Consider the following 25,646-nt stretch of genomic DNA (forward strand, 5'->3'; position numbering starts at 1 on the left):
TTCTTTTTCTCCTTGTCCTGGGGAGAGCCTGCAAACCTTTTCATCCCACAGCGGTATGAGGTAGGGAAAGGCACGACCCACTGGAGTCGGTTCTGATTTTAACCAAAGCGAGCTCGTTTTACCATCTTTCCTCTGACAGGTTTGCCAGCTCTTCTGGGCGCACCAGGGGCTCTGCCGCGCTCTCAGGGGTGGTTGGAGCCAAAGCAACGGGTGCCTACAACAGAAACGAATTAGAATTAGAATTCTAATTAGAATTAGAATTCTAACTTAGAATTCTTCAGAGCTCTTTTCTTTCATCATTTCATGCGCTTGTAAGCGACTGTAATGCCACCTGCACGTGCTTTGCAGACAGTCTATTTATCACAGGCAATCCAAAAGCACCTGTACCGTTGCTGTAATAAACTGCGCTGCTCATTCATCTAGTCGAGATAGTTTGTTTGCGCGTGACAGAAATGTCAGAGTCAGCAGGTGGCAAGGGACACCCTGGAGTAGCAGGCGACTCTTTGGCAAAATGCTGCCTTAGCCCTACAGAGAAGATTCCTTTGGCTGGTTTGCATTAGCCCTTTCTTCCAAAGGCCTCACTTTGGAACACGGGATTCACATTGGTGTGTGACACTCGGTTTGTTTCTGGCAGCTCAACAAACACAGGGATACTGTGTCTTGGGTAGGAGGGTAGCTCCTACACCACGCTGAGCCTCGACATATTTAACATCGTCGGGATGGAGCCCCAGGAGCCGCGGAAGGATGCGGGGATGCACCTGCCACCATCCCCGTCTGCCACGGCAGAGCAGCCGAGGAAGAGGCAGGCGCAGAGCTCCTTGCCAATGCCACCCAGCAAGCGCAGGGCTCTGGCAGACGACATGGGGGTGTGAGGGGGGATCAGACGGGGGTGAGATGGAGATGGGGGGAGTGGGGGGTTGGAGGGGGATCAGACAGGGGTGAGATGGAGATGGGGGGAGTGGGGGGTGGATTGGTTGGGGGGGGTTGAGGGGGTGGGTTTAGAGCAGCTTTGGTGGGACCTTTTCTTTTGTCTTTCCCATTAAAAGCTCCTTCTCCAGAACCGCTCCGTGCCTGTGTGGGACGGGGAGGGAGCGCGGGGGGCACCGGGAAACAGCCCCCAAGAGGTGCAAAAGCCCCGCCGAGCCCCAGATCCGAGCCAGCAAGCCCCGAGGGGAACCCAGCCACCCCCAGGCCTGAGTCACCACCAGCGCGGCAGGCGATGGTGGGGGGGGGACGGGACGGGAACAGGAACAACTCCCCTGTCCCCTTCCCCAGGGGCAGCAGCCCTTTGGTGGGGAAGCCAGGACAGACAGGTCCCTGCAGGATTCACGGACACGGCCCCACGCAGAAAGCAGCACAGAGCCCCTGCGACAATGACAGACCTTGGGGGCCGGGGGGACACACGGGCACACACGACAGCAAGACCTGCAAGGCATTCGTCTTGAACCCGACCGGCGGGGACAGGGCTCGCTGCAAAGCCCTTCAAAGCCTCAAGACGATCACGCCCTTCCTCGGGTCCCACCGCGCTCAGCCCCGCAGCCCAGCTCTGCCTCACCGACACAGCAAAATAACCCCCAATCACCCCAAGAATGGCGAGGGAGGGAGCTGGGGGCCAGCCAGGGGCCCTCCTCCCCTTCTCTGGCTGCACCTTGGGCAGCCGCAAGACCAGGAAGGGGGGAAAAAATGAATCTCTCAAATCTCAGCACCAGCCAGCAAGTGCCTGGAAAGCTCACCTCTCCTTATTGCCCATTTCCCATCCCAGCTCCACAACCCAGGAGCAAGGCAGCCCACGGCACCTTCGAGAAGCAGCCTCACCTGCAGGGTGAGGTCCCCCAGCACCGGGGGGTTGGGGGGACTGAGCCCCTTCCTTCGGGCAGTCCCAGGGGTGCCGCTGGGGCAGCGGGAGCCGCTCCGGACCCCGGGCAGGCGCAGTCCCGTCGGCGTCAGCACGGCGCAGCTCCCGGTGCCGCTGCTGCTCAGCGTCTCGCCCCGCATGCCGACTCGCCCCAAGCTCTGGCCTTGCCCCAAAACTGGCCCCTGGAGCCGCTGCCACACCACCGCCCGCAGCTCTCGGGGACCACCGAGAGCCCTTCTTCTGCTCGAGAGGAGGAGGAAAAAGGAGAGAACAGAAAAGGAAAAGCCCCAAACCCAAACATCAAGGAGCCTCAGCGCCGGAGGAAGAGCTCTCCTCTCCCAAAGCAGCCTGGGGAAACCGTGGCCAGAAGAGCTGAAGCCAGCCCTGGGCTGGCTTTGAGGCAACCAACTGTTCACCGCTTCCCCAGCTGTTCACCCTCCCTGGTTGGAGGACTGCCGCAGCCCACGGAAGGCAGAGAGCAGGGCCCAGCTCTGCACCACCAGCGAGTGCTTTGCTTTGCAGGGACACAGACAGCCTGAGCAGAGCCTGGACCTCCCCGTCCACCTCACCGCAGACAGCCAGAGCACACCCAGACACCGCTCACCACCCAGACTGGACAGACCAGGGAGTCGTGTTTAAGGCGAAATTCCCTCGCGCTAAATTTGGGTGAAACGACACCAAACGACCGGTTAAAGATTGGAGTTAGGACAGAAGCGAACGGAACTGGGGAGGCGTGGAAGCAGGGGGCAGGGTTTCTCACCACAGGAATTGGCATAAGACTACTTGTCTAAACGCTGTAACCACAGACATCAATTCAGGGAAGCAGTGATAGCATATTCCCATACATTCTGTACGGCACGTCTAAATATTTTGATGGTTTTAGTGTTTTGGACCAGCCGTGGAAACTGGTTGGCTGCTAGGTGACTGTAAAAGTGAGCTTTGGTAAAGAATTGTTAGATTTCTTATCCTAAGGCTATGATTGAAGACAAAAGTATAGCCAAGCCATTAACTAGTAGAGGTAGTTACTCAGAAGTTTTGCAGTTCTTTGCTCCTAGCACTAGATGTTCCTGTACGCTCGATGAGAACAGCGTTGAAAGTGGCCACATGTGACTGAAGCTGCATTAAGCTTCAAGAGCAAAGGACAAGAATCAAGACTTCAAGGACAGCCAGCAAGAACTTCAAATGGGTCGGTGGTCGCAAAAGCAGCCCTTCGACTCAAATGGATCCTTCCTTGTGCGTGAGCAGGTGTAGGCAGTACTAAGATAATCAGTTACAATCATTTTTACGTACGTGTATACTAATCTGATTCATATGCAATTCGTTATTCTAACTAACCTGTTAGTGCTGAAGCTGTGGCATGCACGCGAGGTGGAACTATCCCCCGTGCATCCAGCGCTGCAATAAAGAATGCCTGCTTTCTAAAACTCCAAAACGAGTCTCAGAGAGTTTCTTCGACCGGCTTTTCGGTATCCTAAGGAGATCCCTCCCGCTGAGTCACGAGGTTCCGAGCAGACCCCCTGGCTTTCTAGACTCCTCCTCAGAGAAGGGCCCAGGGGCGGCTGGATCCACTCTTAGTCTCAGACTTGGTCAACCGTTTATATCTTGAAACGGATGAGGTCTAGGGATTGTGGAAAAGGCAAGAGAGAAGAAGACAGAGAGAGAGAAAGGAAAAGAGAAAGATTTCACCAGTCCTGCTCCAGCGTTGGTTCAGTCAGCCAAGGTGTCCAGTCAGCCTAGGGGTCCAGTCCCGGTGTTCTCGCACGCCCGGGGCTTCAGTTTGTGTCCTTTTATCATCCTTGCCCCTCCTTCGGGCGGGCACCCAAACTCCTCAGGTTAATGAGCACCTTGTGAGCCTTTGGGCTTGGGGGTCATTTGGGGAGTAACTTCTCCTTGCCTGCAGACATGGCCATTGTTTATCTTTGTATCAGAACAGCTGATCAGAACAGGGAGCTGGGCAGCCTCCAGCACGCCCTCCCCCTCCTGTTGCTGAGGTCTGAGCTGATGGGCTTTTCCCCTTGGTTCCTTGCTGTGCAGGCTTTGTCTTCAAGCAGAACTTGCCCCACCACAACGTTTGAGACGGTACCTCTTGCAGTCTCTCACAACACCCAGGCATCCTCCACGTGAAGGCCACTTCCCACCCCGGCTGGCCAACGCAGCGCACTGCCTACCTTCTTGAAGGACGGCAGCAGTTTGATGCTGACGAAGCCCATCTTGTTCTTCGGGATGTGTTTCAGGAGGAAAGCATCCTTGGCCAGGTTCTCGTCAGAGAGGGGGAATTCCACCTGGGACACAATCCTCCTGGCCAGCTGCGGGTCGGGGACGCACTTCTCGCAGTCCAGGACATCAGCCCCCAAAACATGGCTCGCAGCGCAGAAGCTCCTGGCAAAGCAGCAGGGACACAGGTGTGAGCTGGTGGCCTTTGGGATGAGCAGCACTGCCCAGTCCCAGCCACAGCGGTCCGTGCAGATGGCGGAGTGTTGAGGAGCGGGGTTGCTCAGCTGCGCTCTGAAATGAAATCCAGTTTTATGTTTTCACGAGCGCGGTTGCCTTCACGCCCCCGGCATCGGTCCCTGCCACGACTTACAAATTGGCAGCCAGAGGTGCCTCGCCAACAGAGAGCAATCTCTTTCATTAACAGGATACAGGCCGGGAGAGATCTTGGGCCTCCGGTTCACGGCGGTTGTCCCCACTCCCCCAGGCCACACACCGTTCCCACAGCGGGAGCGAGAGGCCTGCGTTCCTACCGAGGGTGTCCTTGGGAGCGCCAAATCCTCCAAGTACCAGGACGGGATGTACTAACCCCATCCCTGTGGAGCACAAACAGCCCCAGCCTCTCCTCACGGGATGTTGTGCAGAACCCAGGCCTTTTCTGGGAGCACGCGGCAGCGGGTACTGTCTCCTCCTGGGTGTCACGCACCCAGGGCAAGCGCGGCCCCCTCCGACGGGGATCCAGAACTGCTGCTTTTACGACCGGGTGACTAAAAGCCCTGACAGCACTCCTTGAGCTGGGGGAAAGCACACCACCGAGTGACACCGCGGGACCCTCCTTTGCGCCCTCAAAGCCCTTTCTCCTATTTCTGCGTCACTCCAGCCAAGGCAGCGAACAGAAGCACGGCCAATAGTCACAAATGCGTTGGCCACCTGCCACAAGGAAGCTGTGGCCTCGGCTTGGTCCCCTCTCGGCTCGGCCGAATCAACTTGTTCTTTTTCCCCCACCGGAAAAATACTGTTGAAAGCCAAGAGTATTGGCACCCACAGCCCCTGAGAGCCGCCTCTAGGCCCCAGGGGCCCCCCAGCCTCCCTTAACCCTTTCCCTCCCCAGGAGGAGCTGGGGAGGCTCTCGGGGGGAGGGCGGGGGGGGTGCGGAACACAGCGAGCCCCCGCATTCCTTCCTGGGAGATGCCAAAGAGTCCTTAGCAGCCAACAGCCAGAAGGGACCATGGCGCAGCCACCACAGCAGCTCCCGCCGCGTGGGCCCTGGGGCCCCCCGGCGTCCCAGCGTTTTCAGACTTTTGTGCTCCCCGAAACCTTCTACCCTGGAGGTAGGGACCGGTCCCAAGCCCCGCAGCCCAGGGACGCTCGTGGGGGCAAGAGCAGAGCTCACCGCCGGCCACGGCTCCTCTCTCTCTCTCTTAGGCCCAGCCAACCTGTACCATCTGCCCGGGCAGGAGCAGCCCTTCCCTGCAGCCTGGGCACCCCTGCCATGGGGGCCACTCCAGGCCCCCCAGGCACCACCAGCAGCTATGGCACCCCAGTCTGTTCTGGCACCTTTGGCATCCCTGTCACACCCGTCCCCCCGGCAGTTTTCGCACGGGCGTTCAGCAAGCCCGCGGGAGCACCCTTGCCCTCGCCTGGGTGACGCGTGCCCACTCAAGCCAATCTGCGGAGAACTTCCCAAATATCTGGGGCCACCTCTCCCATTTCACCTCCTAGAAGGGAGTCCCCTCCCCGACGTGCAACCGCGTCCCACCGGCACAGCAGCTCCCCACACGCCTGGCGCAGAGCTGGGGCATGTCGGCCGTGGGGGATGGCTTGGTGGGTGCCCCCAGAGAGACCCCCCAGCCCAGCACGGATCCCTCTCACCCACACAGGTCTGCAGATGGCTCCGTGGGGCTGCCCCTTCGACCCCCGGCTCTACCACATCCAGTGGACAGCCACCAACCTGCCTCCACCGGCCAGCGCCACGCTCGGCCAAGGCGCTGCTTCTCTGCCAGGGGCTGCCCTGTGGGGGCCCTGGGGCTGCGGGGCCCCCCTGGCCTGGGCAGCCCCAGGGACCCCCCAGGGCCAGCCACAGTACCTCGCCCCCTACCAACGTCAGGCAAGACTGGTGGCCCCAGCCTGCCCAGTGCTGCCGACATGCAGCCCCAGCTACCAGCACATCGAGGGGCAGTCGGCAGAGATCAACATCTCCGGCATGGCCACCCCTGCAGGGGCACCCCCGGGCAGTGACATCCCCCCGGACAGCGATGTCCCCCCCAGCCCATCCGCTGCCCACCAGAGTCAAGCCCTGGGGGACACTGCAGGTGATCTTGCTGCGTCCGAGGACATGCTTCTTGAAGAGGCCCTCACATTATTTGAGTGCTCCACGGATGCGGTGGGGGCCAGCCAGGGCTGTCCTAGCAGCAGCCCCGTGCCTGGCCACCCTGGGGGCACCAGCGGAGAGGGGACAGGGGTGGCTCCAGCCTGCCCAGTGATGCCGATATCCATCCCCGGCTACCAGTACATCGACGGGCAGCTGGTAGAGATCGACACCTCCGGCACGGCCACCCCTGCGGGGGCACCCCTGGGCAGCGACATCTCACTGGGCAGCGACGTCCCCTCGGGCAGCGACGTCCCCCCCAGCCCCTGCGCTGCCCCTCACACACAAGCCCTGGGGGACATCGCAGAGCTCCTTGCAGTGCCTGACCAGGAGCTTCTTGAAGAGGCCCTCAGGCTCCTTGGGTGCTCCCTGGACACGGTGGGGGCCAGCCAGGATGGTCCCAGCAGCAGCCCCGTGCCTGGGGACACCGAGGGCACCGGCGCAGCCACCCCCGACTGGGACTTCAGCCCCTTGTCGCTGCCGGACGAGCTGCTCACCCTCGACTCCTGCATCCCCGAGCTCAGCGACACCACGCTGAGCCTCGACATATTTAACATCGTCGGGATGGAGCCCCAAGAGCCGCGGAAGGATGCGGGGATGGACCTGCCACCATCCCCGTCTGCCACGGCAGAGCAGCCGAGGAAGAGGCAGGCGCAGAGCTCCTTGCCAATGCCACCCAGCAAGCGCAGGGCTCTGGCAGACGACATGGGGGTGTGAGGGGGGATCAGACGGGGGTGAGATGGAGATGGGGGGAGTGGGGCGTGGGAGGGGGGGGATCAGGGGTGAGATGGAGATGGGGGGAGTGGGGGGTGGGAGGGGAGGGGGTGGACTGGTTGGGGGGGGTGAGGGGGTGGGTGGGAGGCGGGGGGGGTACAGTGGCTTTAGACCAGCTTGGATGGGACCTTTTCTCTTGTCTTTTCAATTAAAAGCTCCTTCTCCAGAACCACTCCGTGCCTGTGTGGGACGGGGAGGGAGCGCGGGGGGCACCAAGAAACAGCACCCAAGAGGTGCAAAAGCCCCGCTGAGCCTCAGATCCGAGCCGGGGAAAGCCCCGAGGGGAACCGAGCCACCCCCAGGGCCCAGTCACCACCAGCGCGGCAGGCAATGGTGGGGCGGGACGTGGACGACTCCTCTGTCCCCTTCCCCAGGGGAAGCAGCCCTTTGGTGGGGAAGCCAGGACAGACAGGTCCCTGCAGGACTCACAGACACGGCCCCACGCAGAAAGCAGCACAGAGCCCCTGCGACAACGACAGACCTTGGGGGCCAAGGGGGACACGGACATGCATGACAGCAAGGCCTGCAAGGCCTTCGTCTTGAACACCACCAGCGTCCCCTCCAGCGGGGACAGGGCTCAGTGCACAGCCCTTCAAAGCCTCAAGACCATCACGGCCTTCCTCGGGTCCCAGCGCACTCAGCCCCGGAGAGCCCAGCTTTGCCTCACTGACACAGCAAAATAACCCCAAATCACCCCAAGAATGGCGAGGGAGGGAGCTGCAGGCCAGGCAGGGACCCTCCTCCACTTCTCTGGCTGCACCTTGGGCAGCTGTAAGACCAGCAAGGAGGGAGAAAAAATCAGAAAGAAAAAAAACAAAAAACAAATCACTGCACCAGCCAGAAAGTGCCTGGAAACTTTATCAAATGGTACATTTCAGCTTGGGGGCTTGAAGATTTACACCCATGTACCAGTAAAGCTCTCCATGCATGCTACAATTTGGTGGGAGCAAGATTTGTGGGTATGTCTGCATCCAAAACGCAGCAGTAAGTGGCATCCTTTAACTGCTGTTCTTCCCAAGCCCATTTACCTTTGCAGAAAAAGGGATTGTCATCCTGCACATGGCACAAAGCAAGACACATGCAGCCTATGGTGGCTGAGAGGGTTATTAGGGAATAAATGCATTGAGCTGGTAAATTCAGCCACCAGCACTTGAAATCAGACACTGAGTCCCAACTCAAGAAGCGCTCGCTCTCCTCCCTGCCATCACGCCTCACCATCGAGCTATTAAAGCCGTCCCATTGTACCAGCTGTCCCAAGGCTGGCCCACAGCATCTGCCCAGCTTCAGCAGGCACCAAGGCCAACCCTTACGCTTCCCCCTGCCTGACCCTCCGACTCGGCTCCAGCCCTTCTGGGGCAGCCCCTGCAATTTGCCATGAGCTGCTGTTAACACTCACGGGCCCAGTGACAGTACTGGATTTACTCCAGTTTATGTCAGGAACAGTGAGCTCAGCCAGGACATTTGGATTCTTCCCATCCTCCCACCAACCTTATTCATAAACAGGGGTTTGTTTGGGTTTTTTTTAAACGCCGTATTTTAGGTAGATGTAATTACTGTGAAATGCAGCAAGAGGTTGTGAGAAAGTATGGACTAGGGTATTGTTATTAGGATTTATGTAAAGCTTAATGTAAAGGTCAGGAAATCGCTCATGCAAACAGCTACCAGACACCGCCTGTGTAAGATAAGATAAGATAACCACAATCATTTACCATTGTGCAAGATAACCGCCAGGTATCCAGGAACCCACAGAAACAGGACAGACAACCCCATATAAGGACATATGAGTAAGGGATTAACTATGAGACAAAGGAGAAAGACTTCTTACTTCGGCCTCAAAGAGACAGACAATGACCCCCTAACAACAACCGAAACATGCGCAGAGTATCTCCACTACTTCAGGAACACAGAAATAAATGTGTATAAAAAGGGACTGTTTGAACTGCTCAGTACGGCAGTTGGTGGAGCGCAGACTCCCCTGCCGTCCAGCGCTGTATTTGCTCATATTCTACTTGCTATAATTAATAAAATTTTAATTGGATTATGATCCCTTGTGGTCGCAATTTATGACAAGGTCAACAGACTACATCATCACACAGACGGTCCAGGAGATGAGACGCCGTGAGCCGGGACGACAGTCAGCCCCCTTCCACTGTTCAGCCCCTGGAAACATTTTGAGAAAACCAGAGGGTCGGGCTGCTCCAATACAGCTCTCACACTCCTGGCTCTGGAGCCTTCATCTCACATTCCCCACATCCCTTCGGCCTTTCTAATCACAGGCTTTAAGGTCACGACATACATCGGTGAGCAAATATTGATTTGCTTGCACTGCCTACAGATCATAATCTAACTCCACGCACCTTAAAGAAGCTCAGCACACACTCCACGTTCTTATAGCTGCTTTGACTGCAATTCAGTCTCTAGTACATTACCCTTATTTATAATGCCAGGGCTTCAGCGTGGTGCCTCAAGCACTCTAAAATTATTACAGGGCCCTTTTGACTTTCAATTCCCTTCTATTCAATTCCATTTTTATTTGTCAGCAGAGACTCCCATTGACCAGCGGTGGAAGCCAACCGTGCGCAGGCAGACGGCACTACTGCATGTTAAGCCAATCCTATAGAAATTACTTGCACGTGGCTCAACACGATGGGTCATCTCAGTTTGAATGAGAAACGCCGGGTCTGGAAGAGCAGGTGGCAGAGCGCTCCTGGGTGCAGCTGCCTTGGAGAGATGAGTCATCCAGGCTTGGAGCAGCACCGGGGGTGCTCAGCTGCAGCCCCTCGACAGTGCCATCTGTCCGGCTGATGCAGCCATCATTTTAAAAAACGGCGAAGGAAAGCGACTTTAAGAATCAGAGCTCCGGTGAAATCAAACTTCAATTATTTACCAAATCTCACTTTTACAGTCACCTAGCAGCAAACCAGTTTCCACAGCTGGTACAAAATATTAAAACCATCAAAATATTTAGACATACCATACAGAATGTATGGAAATATGCTATCAATTCCCCCCTTCCTGTTTGAGGCTACTAATTCTTTTAGTAGTCTCACCTGAACGTAGCTTGTGTCACAGTTGCGCACAGCATTCTTTATCTCCTTCCGTTCATTTATGCTAACATTAACAGGCTGTATTTAAGAGAAATGCTACTAACTTAGACAAATCTTTAAGTTGACAGCTTGCTTAGCTGTATTTAGGAATACATGAACTAATCTACAACCATGCTCTTTTAGAAGAAGGTACCTTTCATATGCCTGGGTAAAAAAAAAAACATCACATATGAAGACATTCTATGTACATTTTATGTGATGGATATATCCTTTCAGCAGGTTTTTTTTAAATATAATTACACCATTTCTTCAGCTAGAGAAAACAGTGAATTGCAGAACTACAAGAAATGGATTCCTGAGGATGACAGGGAGGTAAGTATTTTGTTAGCGAGTTATTGTTGGTTTTATTTGCTTCTTTCTTATTTAATCTAGTGATGACTTTCCCCTTTGCCTGTTCTCCGCCAGGATTCACTCTAACAGCTGGTGACCAGGCAATCACACTCACTCAGTAAGTTATCAAATACCAGAGGCCTTCGTTTGCATAGCCATGTTAATCTGGTGTTCACAGCACATCCTTCGGTTCACTTTTAATAAATAAATCCCATTTATTTAATAAAGAAAGAAAGAAAGAAAGAAAATAGCAGAGGGGAAGGAAGGTTGCTGTGCTGCTTTACAAAGCAAGCAGTAGCTCAAGCAGCCTCAGAAGGGACGGTTCTGCCCCCTCTACTGAACAGAACAGCATCCTCCTCCGTGAGCACTACTGCTGCTTTCACGAATAGGCCCTCTGAAATCAGGTGCTCAGTGTAAGGGTGAAGAAATCGAGCCCCACATCAGTTTACTGCTGGGCCAGTTCCTGGCTTTGCATTTCCCACGACAGTCAAAAGGAAAATGCATTCCTGCACTCCAGAGACAACATTTTTGATTTTCAGGCAAACTTTTTTCTCCTGTACCGCCAGACCCTGGAGCCTGATGCATGGTTAGACTTTTTCTAACCTTGACACATCACTGCTATTGCAAAAGTTCCAACAAATTCCTTTTGCTCTCTGTTCAAGGAAAGTTTCACCAATCTCCAGGAGAAAACAGCAGCCCCAGTTTAAATCCAGCCTGCGCTTTCTCTGCGCAGACAGTATGAAAGAAAAAACAAGAGGTGAAATGTAAGCTAAAGTACTGCCGGTTTCCTAACCGACTAAAGGCATGAAGACCCCATCCTTGAAACAACACCGTAAATGACCCTGTGACAACAAGCACAATCCCACAGAGGTCACCAGATGCAGAAACACATCCTTCTTTCTCCAGCACCTTTTCCCTTGGCCCCCTCCAAATGCTGCCCGTGCGGGCTCCAGCTGCCTCCTACCTCTGAAGCACCTTCTGCCACAGCAGCAATGTTCTTCTGCAGAGTTCGACACCTCTGTCACCCCAACCTCAATCACAGGATAAATAAAGGGCCTGACAAAGTCTACAATGGGTCCATCTTTCTCAGCCTTGTCCTCTTTTTTAAGCTGCGGGGCTCTTTTCTGAACAACATTTTTCTAAGTACAGCTGAGAGATGAGTGTTGGAAATCGGTGCCAGGAGCTGGGGCTGGAAGAGAAGACAGGATTTTTGAGCTGGAAGGCGCGGGAGCCTGGGAGGGGGCAGAAGAGGGGCTCTGCAGCAGGGCGAGGGGCTCTGCAGTGAGGGGCTGCCAAACAGGGCAAGTCTGTATTAGCGACTATAGTCTCCGTTATCACTCCCCTTCCACCTTCTGGAAGGAGCGGGGCGGCAAGATTCTCCCTGTGGGAAGCAGTCTGGGACAGGACGTGGGGGACACGTGGGGCTTGCAGAAGGGCTCTGAGCGAGCAGCAGAGGCTGCCGGGGCAGTGGTGCATCAGGAGCTCGGGGCAACCAGGGCAAGGCCTTTCCCTCTGTGCTGTGCCCCGACACTTACATCTGGACACCTGTGGCCTGGGCTACACTTGGGGCTGGAGTACGCAGGCAGGAGCCCTGCTGCCAGCTCACCCCCTGCTTACACACCTACCCCACGCACAGCACTGTGTAGACATTCGTCTGATCACCCCGTGGGACTCGGCACAGGGTCCACCATACCCTGGGCCACAGAGCACTGACACCAATATGAGGATGCTGCAAATGGCGTTTATTCAACTGCGTCACGCCCTTATATACTGTCTGTCGGTCATCCCGCCTCCTTTAACCCTTCTCTTTCCGTACATCGCGAGATCTTCCGAGCGCCAATCCCTACAAGTCCCCCCTCACTATGGTGGATGACCGACGGTACAAACTGGCGTTACAGCTATAAGCGATCCCACCACCTCATGGTAATTCGTGTACTGGTGGGTACCCGCACTCTGTATAAAGAGTTTCCGCACGCAAACAGTCAGTGCTGGTATCCCACAACAAACCATAATAACCACCACCAAAAGGATTCCAAATAGGGTCAACGTTTTTCAGTCAATCAAAGACAGGAGCCATTGCCAGGTCGACGAGAGGAGATTGTCAAGCCACTGTCACCTGCCTCCTGTAATTGATTGGCTTTGTCTAAAAGCATATCATAGTCCCCTGCTTATGGGGTACCCACAGCGGTTGCTGTAAAGTGGATCTGCGGTGTTCAAAACATCGGTCACACCATTTTGATGTTCGGCTGGTGCGTCTCCAGAGTTGTTGTCCACAGCGGTCATACTTGACAAGCACCCAAGGGTCACAACGACCACAGTGCAGGTACTCAGATGATCTTCTGAACGGCATCCTGCAAAATAACTCACAACAAATCGTTATTGACTGAGGTCTGGTTTCAACCACCGTGACGGCACCCAGCGCACACGTGAGTCTGGGTGCTCTGATGATTGTACTGCAGTATACCCTCTTCCCTGTGTCACCAAGCGCCACCCTCCTTCCCACTTTCCTGTTTCTGGGTCACGGACCAATACTGGTGGCCCTACTCCCCTTATCGCCTGTTGCCAATGCTTCTGCATTGGGCTTTGTGACTCTGTACCACGGGCAAACTGATTGAGTGCAAATAGTGCTAAAGCCAACAACCGTGCATTACGGTGCACAGGGGTCTCACGAGCAGAACGTCGGCATTTGGGATTTTGTTGCTGATGATTTTCGTGGTCAAGAGGGTCTGTCTCTTGGGGTACCTGCTCCCCCTCCCTAAGAACATCAAGCTTGGCTTTTAATGTGCGATGTGCGCGTTCTACAATGGCCTGTCCCTGACTGTTATAGGGAATACCATGAAGCAGTCGGATTCCCCAACGATCTGCCCACTGTTGGGTAGAAGCTGCGGTAAAACAGGACCCATTATCTGTTTTGATAGTGCGTGGGCAACCTAACCACGCCATGGCAGTCAGCCAATGTTGTTGCGCAGCACGGGCCGTAACCTTTCTGTGAAGAGTCGCAACGAGAACGCCACTGCAGGTGTCGATGGTGACCGCAATGTGAGGGGATGGCTGAAAGGGTGCATACATGGTGAAATCAGTTTGCCATAACTCCGAGGGCTCTAGCCCCCGTGGATTCACTCCCGCGAGCCACAAAGGAGCATGCTGACAGTGAGGACAAGTAGCCACAACGTCCCGTGCCTGGTGTAAGGGAATGTCACAGTGCCGTGACAGTGCCTTTGCCCCAATGTGTAAGTCATGGTGTAACTGCCGGGCCTGCTGTAGAGTGTTCACCTGACGAGCAGCTAGGTCAGCGCGACGATTTCCATCATAATAGAACCCTGAATGATTCGTGTGCGCTGTCACATGAATAATTGATACGGGCGCAGAACGTCGCGTAAGCGCTGCTTCCAACATGACGGCTACATCTGAAATAGGCCAGCCAGATTCTGCCATGGTGTGTATCAGTTTCGCCACATATATCGAATCTGTTACGATGTTCGAGGGCTGTTCAGGAAACAAGGAAAGAGCCATGCGAATCCCATGGGCTTCGAGTTTCTGCACTGAGCACGATTCATCCTGGTATACCATTCTTTTCCAATCAGTGCCTTCTTGCCATACAACTACTGCTCGCTGCGTCTGTGAAGACGCATCTGTAAACAGAGTAGGACCTTGCACCGGTTGTTCACTGATGCGTAGGACTGGCTTCAGACACAGTAATGGCAAAAAGGTCTTTGCCTCAAGAGTGGGCCCATACGCTAGGCGTCCCACAAAACCCTCAAAGGCCAAAGCCAGTTCGTCCTGTTGGCTCAGGTTCCTTTGCCATGTTTCCGCACGTACCGGCAGCCAGATTCTGTCTGGCTCTTTCCCAAACACTCCACGGGTTACTTCGCGGCCCCGCAAAATCAACAATGCCAGTGCCTTTGAATAGGCTTGAAAAGCCGTTTTTATCTGGGTGGATGTAATCCACCATAGAGCCCTAGGCTTCGAGGGTTCACCTTGGCCTACTAGTCCAATAGCACCCTTCTTTGTCAGGCTCAAATACAGTTGCAATGGTTCTTTTGGCTGCCATCTGTGCAAGCTTTCTACACTCATGAGTTCTGCAATTCTATTCAATGAGTTCTTTGCTTCCTGAGTCAAAGTCCTTTTCTCCCACGGGTGGTGTCCTCTCAAGAGCTCATATAGAGGACTCATCCAATCGGGAGGAATGGGCAAGACACCATTTAACCACTGCAAAGCTCCAACTAATTTCTGTAAGTCATGTAAAGTATTAACGACTGGCTCCAAGATCTGCTGTTGTGCTCGGACTGCATGAGGGCCAATGCTGAGCCCTAAATACTTACAGGCTGGCCCTTTTTGCGTCTTAGCCTCTTGCACTTCTAGGCCTTCCGCTTGCAGAGCCTGTAAAATTTGTTGCTCACCAGAACGGAGGGACTCCTCCGAAGGCGCTGCCACCAAAATATCATCCATGTAGTGATAGATGACCAACTGAGAATTGTTTTGTCTTACCGGCTGCAGGGCAAGGGCCACTGCCCTTTGACACAAGGTTGGTGAATTTTTCATGCCTTGCGGCAAAACTGTCCACTGATACCGCTTTGCTGGTTCAGCTAGGTTGGTCGCTGGGAGTGTAAAAGCAAACTTTTCTTGGTCTTCCTCTGCCAACGGGATAGAGAAAAAACAATCTTTAATGTCCATGATCAAAATTGGCCAGCCATCTGGCAGGGCAGAGGGAATAGGCAGGCCGGGTTGTAAAGGCCCCATGTCTTCCAATACTGCATTGATGGCCCGCAAGTCCTGTAGTAGCCGCCATTTGTTCTTGTCCTTCTTTGGGACAACAAAAATGGGTGTATTCCATGGACTAGTGCTCTCAACAAGGTGTCCCTTTTTGAGTTCTCTATTTACTATTTCAGTCGCCGCTAGTAATTTTTCTTGCGTGAGGGGCCACTGTTCTACCCAAACCGGATCAGTGGTTTTCCACTTCATACATACCGCAAGCTCGCGGCGCATCAGGTAGACAGTGGCCCCACTCAAAAATTTGACAAGCGGACACCCCATTGTTGCAACACGTCACGGCCAAGTAAAGGCTCAGACACCTGTGCCTTATGCGGTCTGACATTAGCAACCAAGACTGACCCGTCAGAGTCCTGGGCAGAAACCCAACAAGCCAGCAGTGAATGTTCTGACAGAGAGTTACCACCCAGTCCTTCTAAGCGGCTTTGTACAGTAGGCCAAGAATCTGGCCACATACCATGAGGAAGACATGAGACATCAGCACCTGTATCCACGAGTGCAGAACACCACAGCTCACGTGGTGTGATGTTGTCGGCCACTATCCGTATACAGACCTGTACATGTGGCCTGTCCCAGCAATCTAACACCAAGGCCACTTGGGGTTCCGCGACTGCTCCATCGCCGTTGCGGAGGACGCGTTGCGGGGCTCTTGTGAGGTGGGGGGAGGCATGCCCCGCTGTCTCCCCCGAAAGCCGTTTCCCGCTTGGCAGGTCTTTGCCAGATGTCCTGTTTGTCCGCATTTCCAACAAGGCCCCGGAGGACCTCCTGACTCACGCTTCTCTGCTTTGCATTGATCTCTCTTATGCCTTTTGCGACCACAACGGTAGCAAACCACCTGTCCGGAGCTACCTTTTAGCTCCGGAGCCCTTACTGCAGCCACAACTGACTGTACCACTGAATCAGGAACCTCCCGCTGCTTCTTCAATACTGCCTCTACCATCACTCCAAGGGATGCCCCCAGAGGCACTGTCCGTAAGACCGCTTTTGTAGTTTCATTCGCCTGCTGTCTAACACACTCCAACAATACTGGTCCTTTAGCTGAATCAGGGAGATGCGCCTGCTCTATGGCTCCCTGTAACCGGTCACAAAATTTTGGGAATTCCTCCGCTACCCCTTGCTTGATTTTCGTCCATGGCTCCTTTGGAGTCATCAGGGGTGCAACAGCTGTCAAGGCTGCACGCGCTGCCCGCGTCGACGTTGTTAATTCCCTAGCTGTAAGTTGTCCCGCCTGTTGCTGCGGCGTCAGCTGACCAGGGTCTGACCCTCGCAGACGCTGTACTGACGAATTAGGTAATGGGTTGGGTCTTTCTTGTTGGGCCTCAACTAGTGCCGCCTGCAACTTGTTTGTCCAAGCTTCTTTCCAAATCAAAAAAAAAGTGGGAGTCAAAATCATACTGCAAAACTGTCGTGAATCCCAGGGAGTCAGTGAACCGGAAAAAACCACATCTAAAAGAGAGCCTGTCATAGGATGTCCTAAGCCGTATTCATCCACGGCCTTCTTCACTTGTTGCAAAAGCTTGCTATCTAACGGAGACCACTCCACCCCTACACCACCTGGACCAGCTCGGACTGGGCAAACTAAAGGGGGTCCTTCAAAGCGTATGCCGTCCATAACACATTCCTTTGCTACAATTTTCCAGTCTGGCAACGTGATCTTTGGTGAATCGGGAACTCCTTTCTGTTCCCCAGCTGCTTGTAGCAGCTGCCGCTGTTGCTTCACCTGCTCCTGTATCTCCTCTACTACTCGCTGCAACATCTGCAGCGGATCTGTAGCTGGGTCGGGCACAGGTATTAAAGGCATAGGCGTTGCCGTTTCACTGGCTGCTGCCGACTGCGCCTTACAGCCGGAGATAGCCTTTTGTTTTACCGCTGCGTGCGGCGGATGACAGCGGTGTCCGCCCACCAGTTGCCACGCCTCCTCTAACCGTTGAGCCGACCCCTCGATTGAGTCCGGCCCACTCTCTTCCTCTTCCGCTACGCGCGTAAGAGGGGGTGTCCTGACTTTCCTTCCTCCTTCCTTTGGCCGTGCTCCGCCTCTCCCGACCTCCGGAGAGACATCCGGGGAGAAAGCGGATGTCGGCGCCATCTTAGGGTGAGCTTGTGGCGCGGTTCGCAAAACACGTCCCGGCACCCAATCCTCCGGATCATACAGGGGAACTGCTCCCTCCTCTACCTGCTCCTTTTCTGAGCCCTTCATCACAGCCCTCTCCGCCTCCTCTAGTCTCTGCCTCTCCTTCTCCCGTCTCCTTTGCTCAGCCACGGGTTCCTCTGCCTCCTGAATTAACTGTCGCTCTTTCTCCCGCTCCTCCTCTCTCGCCCGTTCACGCTCCCGTTCAAACTCCTCCCAAGGGTATCCCGGTGGTTCGGCCGGTGCCGACGGCTGCACTGGGAGCACCAGAGGCGTCTGCTCCGCTACCTCCGTCAGCCCTTCTGTCCGCGCCTCCCCATCCGCCTGCACGCCCCGCTCCGCCTGCGCGTGCATCAATCTCTTTGCTTTCTTCCATGTTAAGCCCTCCTCCCGCACTTTCCTGAAAATCGCCCTAATCCGCCCCCACGTCTTTAACTCCGGACCATGCTGCGTCACCATAGCCCGTTCCGCTAAAGCCGCGGTGCATTTCGGCCAGCACTCAGGAGACAATATGTCCCCCGGGCGCTCTATCGCTTCCTCTTTCAGGAGCCGCTCTAGGCAAGCTTTCGCTTCTTTTTGTCCCATAGGGATTTTTACCTCTCTAGAGCATGAGTCCAACACCTTCAGGACTCCTTCCATGCCTGGCCAGGCCTTCGATTACGCCCCGCGTAATCCGCCGATGTCCAATCACGTCAGGGTCACCACTTGTAGACATTCGTCTGATCACCCCGTGGGACTCGGCACAGGGTCCACCATACCCTGGGCCACAGAGCACTGACACCAATATGAGGATGCTGCAAATGGCGTTTATTCAACTGCGTCACGCCCTTATATACTGTCTGTCGGTCATCCCGCCTCCTTTAACCCTTCTCTTTCCGTACATCGCGAGATCTTCCGAGCGCCAATCCCTACAGCACTGCTGCCTCCTTCTCTTACCAAGGAAGCAACAGCCATAAGCTACCTCTCCAGCACGTGCAAGCAGGGCAGTACACTTTGAAACGCGTTTCCTCTAAAAACATCCCAGACAAAACAGATGCCAAGAGCGACAGTGTAGTTCTCTGCCTCCAAAGAAGCGGGGTACTGCTGAGACTGTCCACTGCACACACAGAGCGCGCTTTCCACCAGCCGTAACAACACACCCTCACCCAGGTATTACCTGTTCATTAATTACTTGCACTAGCAGATCTTCCCCACCTCGACTTTCGGAATGTTGGGCCATTATGGGACTTGGATTCCTCCCAGTACGAGGCAACAGCATCTTTTGAAAGAAATAAAAATAGCACTGCTACATGGGTACAACTACCTCTTATATTACTAGAGTTAACACAGAACACATCGTTGGTAGAATTCCACTCAGTCTGGTTGACTTACCCTCTCGATAATTTTTTCAGCCCTTACATCTTACCAGTTTACTGAAAAGGCACTTTTTTTTTTGGACAAAAGCCCAAATAAAATACTTCGCAGTCCATGTAATTCTCGGCCTTCCTATGTTCCTGTATGTCTCCTTCTCTAAAGCGGATAAATAAATCATGCATTTGGTTTTCAAGTAATGCAATCAAATGCCAGACAGACATCATCTAACCCAAGAACCCATTAACTGACCCAAGATTTGCTCCCCACGAGACCAAATGTTCTAACAGACTCAAGATTTAAATGCATTTTATCAAAACTCTAACATACATACCTATGTATATATCTCATCCCTTCTGCTCTGAACAGGACCAGGGAAAAACTGAAAAAACTTAATTCCAATACTTTACTCCAGAGCTGTCTTGTAGCTCAACAGGCTGATTCACAGGTCAAAGAAACTCGCAACAAAATAGCACCAGAGCTATTTTCATTCTCCGTTTCCCAAGAAAGAGCATTGCAGTTATGTTTGCCAATATTCACCGTTTACACCAATTAACCAAACTTCCCTATTATTTATAACTTCTTGGGGTACAATTTCATCGCTTTTACACATATGCCCCTCTGCCTCGCACTAGAACCATGGATCCTACTTGAGGTTGCTCACCGAGTACAGTACGATTTCGCCTTGGTACACTTAGAAATATCTTTGTGAATGGTATTTCACAGCATGCTCTTGCACGTCCCCTTCAGTTAGCAAAACATCATGGATATGCTCTACGTATCTGTACTCCTAAAGTTGTCCTCTTCATGTAAAACTGATTTTAAGTCAAGCTGTTATGCAGCTGTTCCATAATAAAATTGCATACCATAAAAGCTGATGTAGAAAGTATTACCACGTTGCAGAAGGTAAATAGTCATAGATTAAGCTTGTTCTCCTTAGCTTGAAAAACTAGGCAAGTTAGAGATCAGGACTTCTAAAATTAATCAAAACCTTGGCAGATGTATTAACAAAAAAAAAGCTCAGTGTTTTAAAGAAAATAAAAGGAGTCTGCTTTAGTTCAAGCTCTGCTAAAATTACCTGATGGATAGGTGCCTAACGTGCATCCTGTGCCAGACACTCTGTATGCACAGAGACCTTTCTTATACACTTTCTTAATTACCTGCACTGCTTATCAGTATTCATTCCTTCATATACGCATACTCATTTCAAGCAACTTATCTTAGTAGGGCTATTTTCATCACAGCTTGCTTTGAATACCATCTCATTGGCAACATCAGCTGGTCAACCCTTAGGTATACATAGGATTCCCACAGGTACCTGCACCTACAGAATCTGGCATTTGTGAGACAATGCCTGTGCAAAGGCTAACGAGGTGGCTAAAACAGTCTCATTTGCTGCATCCTCTATCCACAGCGCAGACAAACACAGGACTAAGATGCACGTGATACAGTGAATTTACTGGGTGAGAAGGGAGAAAGCAGAAGAGGATTTGCCTTCTGAAACGGGACAGTACTCTTCTCAAGAGCAAGAGCTGCTGCTTTTATTAACTGTTTTTCAAAAATCTGCAGCTAAGAGGACTCCTTTGAGCCGAGTACTTAACAGTCCTTCTCCACTTGTACATACTTGACAAATGCAAGGGTATTGCCCCTTAGGGTGTGTTTTGGCTTGATGGGGGTTTTGTTTGTTTCTCCAGAAGAAATTGCCAGGAAGTAGTAAATGTCAGCAGCTCTTCAAATATGCTGGTGTGTTTCTGCATGGTTTGTAGCCCTGCCTCCAAAGGAAAAACACATGCACACAGTTTCGCATTGAAAATACTTCACACTGTACTGATGGCTTTTTTTCTTCTGAATCTCAGTTCGTAATTGTTGGAAGCAAGTTTTCTAGTGTCCTGGTTTCAGCTGGGATAGAGCTAACTGTCTTCCTAGTAGCTGGTACAGTGCTATGTTTTGAGTTCAGCATGCGGAGAATGTTGATAACACTGATGTTTTCAGTTGTTGCTCAGCATTGTTTAGACTATAGTCAAGGATTTTTCAGCTTCTCATGGCCAGCCAGGGCACAAGAAGTTGGCACAGGACACAACCAAGGCACCTGCCTCAAACTGGCCAATGTTGTATTCCATACCATGTGACGCACCATTTAGTTTAGGAACTGGGAAGTGGGGGGAGGCAGGGAATCGCTGCTCGGGGACTGGCGGGGTGTCGGTCGGTGGCTGGTGAGCTATTGCCCTGTGCATCATTTGTACATTCCAATCCTTTTATTACTACTGTTGTCATTTTATTAGTGTTATCATTATAATTATAGTTTTTTGTTTTCAGCTCTATTAAACCGTTCTTATCTCAACCCAGAAGTTTTAACCTTTTTCCCGATTTCCTCCCCCATCCCACTGGATGGGGGAAGTGAGTGAGCGGCTGCGTGGTGCTTAGTTGCTGGCTGGAGTTAAACCACGACATCTAGTCATAAAGTTAACTGAGCTATTGGAAAAACCTGCTGTATATTATCTTTACACTGCTATCCACCAGCATGGAACTTCCTGTCCTGTAAATACATATCTCAGATTATAAAATACATATGCATGTGTTCATTTCAAATGATCAGTTATTCATTTCATAGCTGAAGAAACATATCTCAACATGAGAAAACAGGTATACACCTACTCATTCAACTGCAAGGTGTAAGCTTCACTGCAACACACCTTATAGTTTTAGTTTCTTTCCAGAGGTGAAGATGACAACAGAAAGGCTAGAGTCCAAGGCTGTTTTCACCTACCCTGAATGTTATTTCAAGTTATTGCTCTGTGATTAATACAAAGATTACACAGTGATATGGCTTGAAAGGCTGACCATCTTTCACGCACTCTGCAGAGTGCAAGGTTTTGTACATGAATCATAGAGAAATGGGAAACAGCACAGGTAGATCAGTGATTTGTCTGTCACACGTACAACAAAGTGTTAAGAGGTTAACTGGCAATTTGTTTCATTTTTATCCTTACATCTCCACCACTGGTAAGCCAGTTGGGTGAGACCCTTCATTTCTGTAATTCCAACTGGTTTACACTGTACTCAATATTTCCATCTCTAAACATGGGCCCACTCAAAATAAACAACTGATTTCAGGTTTTAAAAACACTTTTTGAGTTTTAAAACTTCTCTAAGTTTTACAGCAGTCCAGTTGTATGTGCAACTCCAAAACATCCCTCGCCTGTAAATCCACCAGTCGGATACTCATTTACATCATAGGTCTTTCACCGAGCGCAATGTTCCTGAGGTGGGCACAATGCGATATGTGCCAGTGTAGACTCTTTTCCATTACCAGGGAAGGTAAAAAGATGCTTTAATATCACTGAAAATTCAGACTGGATGGAAAAACACACAAGTAGAAAATGCTGATTTCAAAAATGCCAAGGCATATCCTTTCATTGCCCACACGGAAAAAACCCATAGACCAGGTATAGCTATGGAGATCTCTTCCTCCACCCCACTACTGCCTAAAAGGACAACGGGCAGATTTTTCACACTGCTTGGGACCCACAAAGATCTATAATTTGCTATTATGTTTCTGCATGCAGCCTCTGCATCCTGTGGGAGCAAAGACATGCTCCTGCTGCCTTGCAGCCCTGCCACTCCACAACTCCCAGGACACCTCAGAGCTCTGCACATCCACATCGGTTCTCCTTGGGTGGACATTCCCAGAGGAATTATGCTGCTGTGAGCACGCAAAGCCGTGTAATCCAAGCCACCTGAACGAGACACAAAACAATTGTACATTTCCTCCTTAATAAACAGTCCCTCTGGACACAGAAGTCACAGACTGTCTCTGCTCGGCAGCACGTGGGCTAACGGCGCATCAGTCACATCCTACATGTTCTCCGTGTTGTTTCTTTCTTTTGCAGCACTTGCAGGTATCCACTGGGGAATATGGTAATCCCAAAACACTGCTGCCTCCATGCTACACGGTTTCACCATTCATCAACATTAGCTGTGTTCATGCATGATAAAGTACTGGCTTATTTGTACCGGAAGGAAAGACAAATTAGGAAGTTTGTGTACTAACATTTTATCTGCCCTAGCTTTGACACACCACACCCTGGCCTCTTCTAGAACCGCGGTACCAAAAAAAAAGCTATGCAAAAATGACACGTACTCTCTGCTTCTAGGCTGCTTTCTTTTCCCCACCATCAAATCCCTTCTCAGAGATCTGAGAAGACAAGCAATGTAGAAAGCAGCTGGAAGGTTACCTTACTGCTTTTCCAGCAAATTATATGGCTGCCCGCCTCTGGAAAACGTTTGGGGAGCTGCATCAACATGCAAGGAACCTCAAAAGGAGGAGGGAATTTTTGACTGCTCTAATTGTCACTCTGTCCTGAAAGTGAGACCTCCAGCACAGCAAAGACCTCTGACACCAAACAGAATCAGCAATGAACAACAACCAAGATGGTTTCCCACACAAACCTCAGTCCTGCCCTTGGCAAACTGCAGGCAATTTGCTTAGACAAGAAATTTTCTTAAGCTGTCAACTGGGCAACAAAATTGCCAACAAGGAAAAAACAAATGCAACAGTATCTCCATGCAGATGCCAAAAAGAGAGCACTAGGTTCTTCTTCCAGGAGAAGAACCAAGAGAGACGCTACAGACTAGGTTCATTCAGTAAAACCAGCTAACAGCATCTGACTTCTCCTTTATCAGTCTGATACGCACCTACTTACTCCTAACTTACAGTGGACAGAGTAAATATGGTTTAAGAATTACTTGTTCTCAAATTTCACTTATATTCTTAAAAGTACAGGACTTTGGGCATAGATCTGCCACACAGGACATGCCTGTTTCCCCTCTGTATTCAATCTAAAAGCAGCCTTTCTTGAAATGATCATAAATTACACATTGACATTTGGCAGCCTTTGTTAAAAACAGAAACCTACCACAGCCTCATCACAGCTCTCTATTGCCATCTCCCCACTTCTGTAGCTAAACACACCCAGTGTGGCAAAGCAGCTGCATCATTTACTGTTCATTAAGAGGTAGACATGATACAGCAGGTGCATGTCAGGTTTTGTCCATTACTTCACAATTACTTGTTCTGAATATTTAACCCACATTTTGGGAGGTGGAATGAGAACCATTTATCTAAATCAGAATGATTCACCTGAGGAATATTTTCCCCTCCTGCACCTCTTTTATACCCACCACCCCCCCCAACCTCATAAACTATTACATTCCCCTGGATCACCTTATTAGTACTCAGCTATTAATAGCAGACTCCACAAACTCCTCACTCCTCAATTAATGTTGCTCAGCCAAATAGCCCATGCTTGAAAGGGCTCAGGATGACTACAGAAACCTCTCTGTTGCAGGAACTAACAACCTTGAAAGATACCTTAACGAGGCCAAGAAGATCTCCTCAAGCTTATTAAAAAAAAATAAAATGTGCTAACTCGTCCCAATGCTTGCATGAATTTGGACCAGTTTCTGTCAAACTTCCCCTTGTTCTTGTTTGCCTAGGAGTCACTCTTAGATTTTAACCCAGCCACCTTTGCACACAGGATTTGTCCAGAATTGTAAGTTTCCATTAAAATGCAGAGAAACCTTGAAAGCTAGAGTTATTTCCATTTTCTATACAGACTGGTACGCTTGGAGAAAAAGCTCCACTGTCCAGAAGGCTGTTGACCACAGCCTTCGTTTGCAGCTTGAACTACAGCCAATCCAGATCACTGAAGGTGAGGACAAACACTCTGAATTTGACTCACAACATCATAAGAAGTCAGGGTAGCAAGTCAAGCACATGCCAAATAATTTACTTTTTACATATATGACTTCATTCTCCACAAGGATGAAGCAGCTCAGCAGCAATCTCATACTAGTGGCAAAATACAAGACTAACACATAGCAGTAGGTATCTTGCAAGTGCCACCAAAATGTGAAACACAAATATAGGCAACTTGCTGTATACAACTGATCACAAACTCTGGCATCTGAATAACAGGAAGGTGAGCTGGAAGATCTATGTGTTACACCACCTGCACAATTCTCCCACCAACAGGGCTCCTCTCTTGCCTGAGAACAGTAAATGCACACTGGGCTACTGCAAAACTATTGCCAACAATTGAAATGAGAAAAGGTTGTGGTATTTAATTAGGAATTTTAAAAAATGCCATCTGTTAAACATAAACTGTCAGGACTTAATTCTTTCTGCCTCAGTGTTGTTCATTGAGCCCTTCTTTGCTTTCTTGAATAATAGCCATGAATTTTGGGAAGGGTGCAGAGAGGATTACTTGAAGTATAGCGAGGGCTGTGTCCCGTGCCGGAAGCTTTGAAAAAAAAAAGAAGAAAGAAAAAGAAAAAGAAAAAGAAAAAAAGAAAAGAGAACTGTGGCAAATGGAAAGAATGACAACTTCAAATCTGCAAGCGCACAAGTGATCAACAAATGCTGGTTGATAGCCTAACGTGGTGAGTAAAGCAATCACAGTACGCCTGCTTCTGCCCTGACAAGGGCCAAATGAGAGAACAACCATCAGCCAGGGGTCATGGGCAAGCCATCACTTCTGCACAAAATTAAAGTACAATGGAAACAGGCTGAAGAAAGAGAAATACACAGAATGACAGTGTGGAAAGATGCCCCTCTGCCTTACTTCAGATGTTCATCTAGAGGAAGCGAAGGAAGAAAACAACAGCTATTCTATTCATCATTTCCTGCTGCTGCAGGAGTGCCTGAACTGGCATGATAACATCTTCTTCCACCCAGGTGTGCTAGAAAGGGAA

At 51.3% G+C, this 25,646-nt stretch overlaps 1 protein-coding gene across 1 annotated transcript in view; it reads right to left on the reverse strand.

Moving 5' to 3' along the window:
- The window catches only part of LOC126034693 (electroneutral sodium bicarbonate exchanger 1-like), a 112,525-nt gene that overhangs the window by 66,281 nt on the left and 20,598 nt on the right, over positions 1-25,646 (reverse strand). The gene's annotated exons all lie outside the window — the stretch shown is intronic.

This window comes from Accipiter gentilis, chromosome 35 (assembly GCF_929443795.1).
Source record: "Accipiter gentilis chromosome 35, bAccGen1.1, whole genome shotgun sequence".
Lineage (NCBI taxonomy): Eukaryota > Metazoa > Chordata > Aves > Accipitriformes > Accipitridae > Astur > Astur gentilis.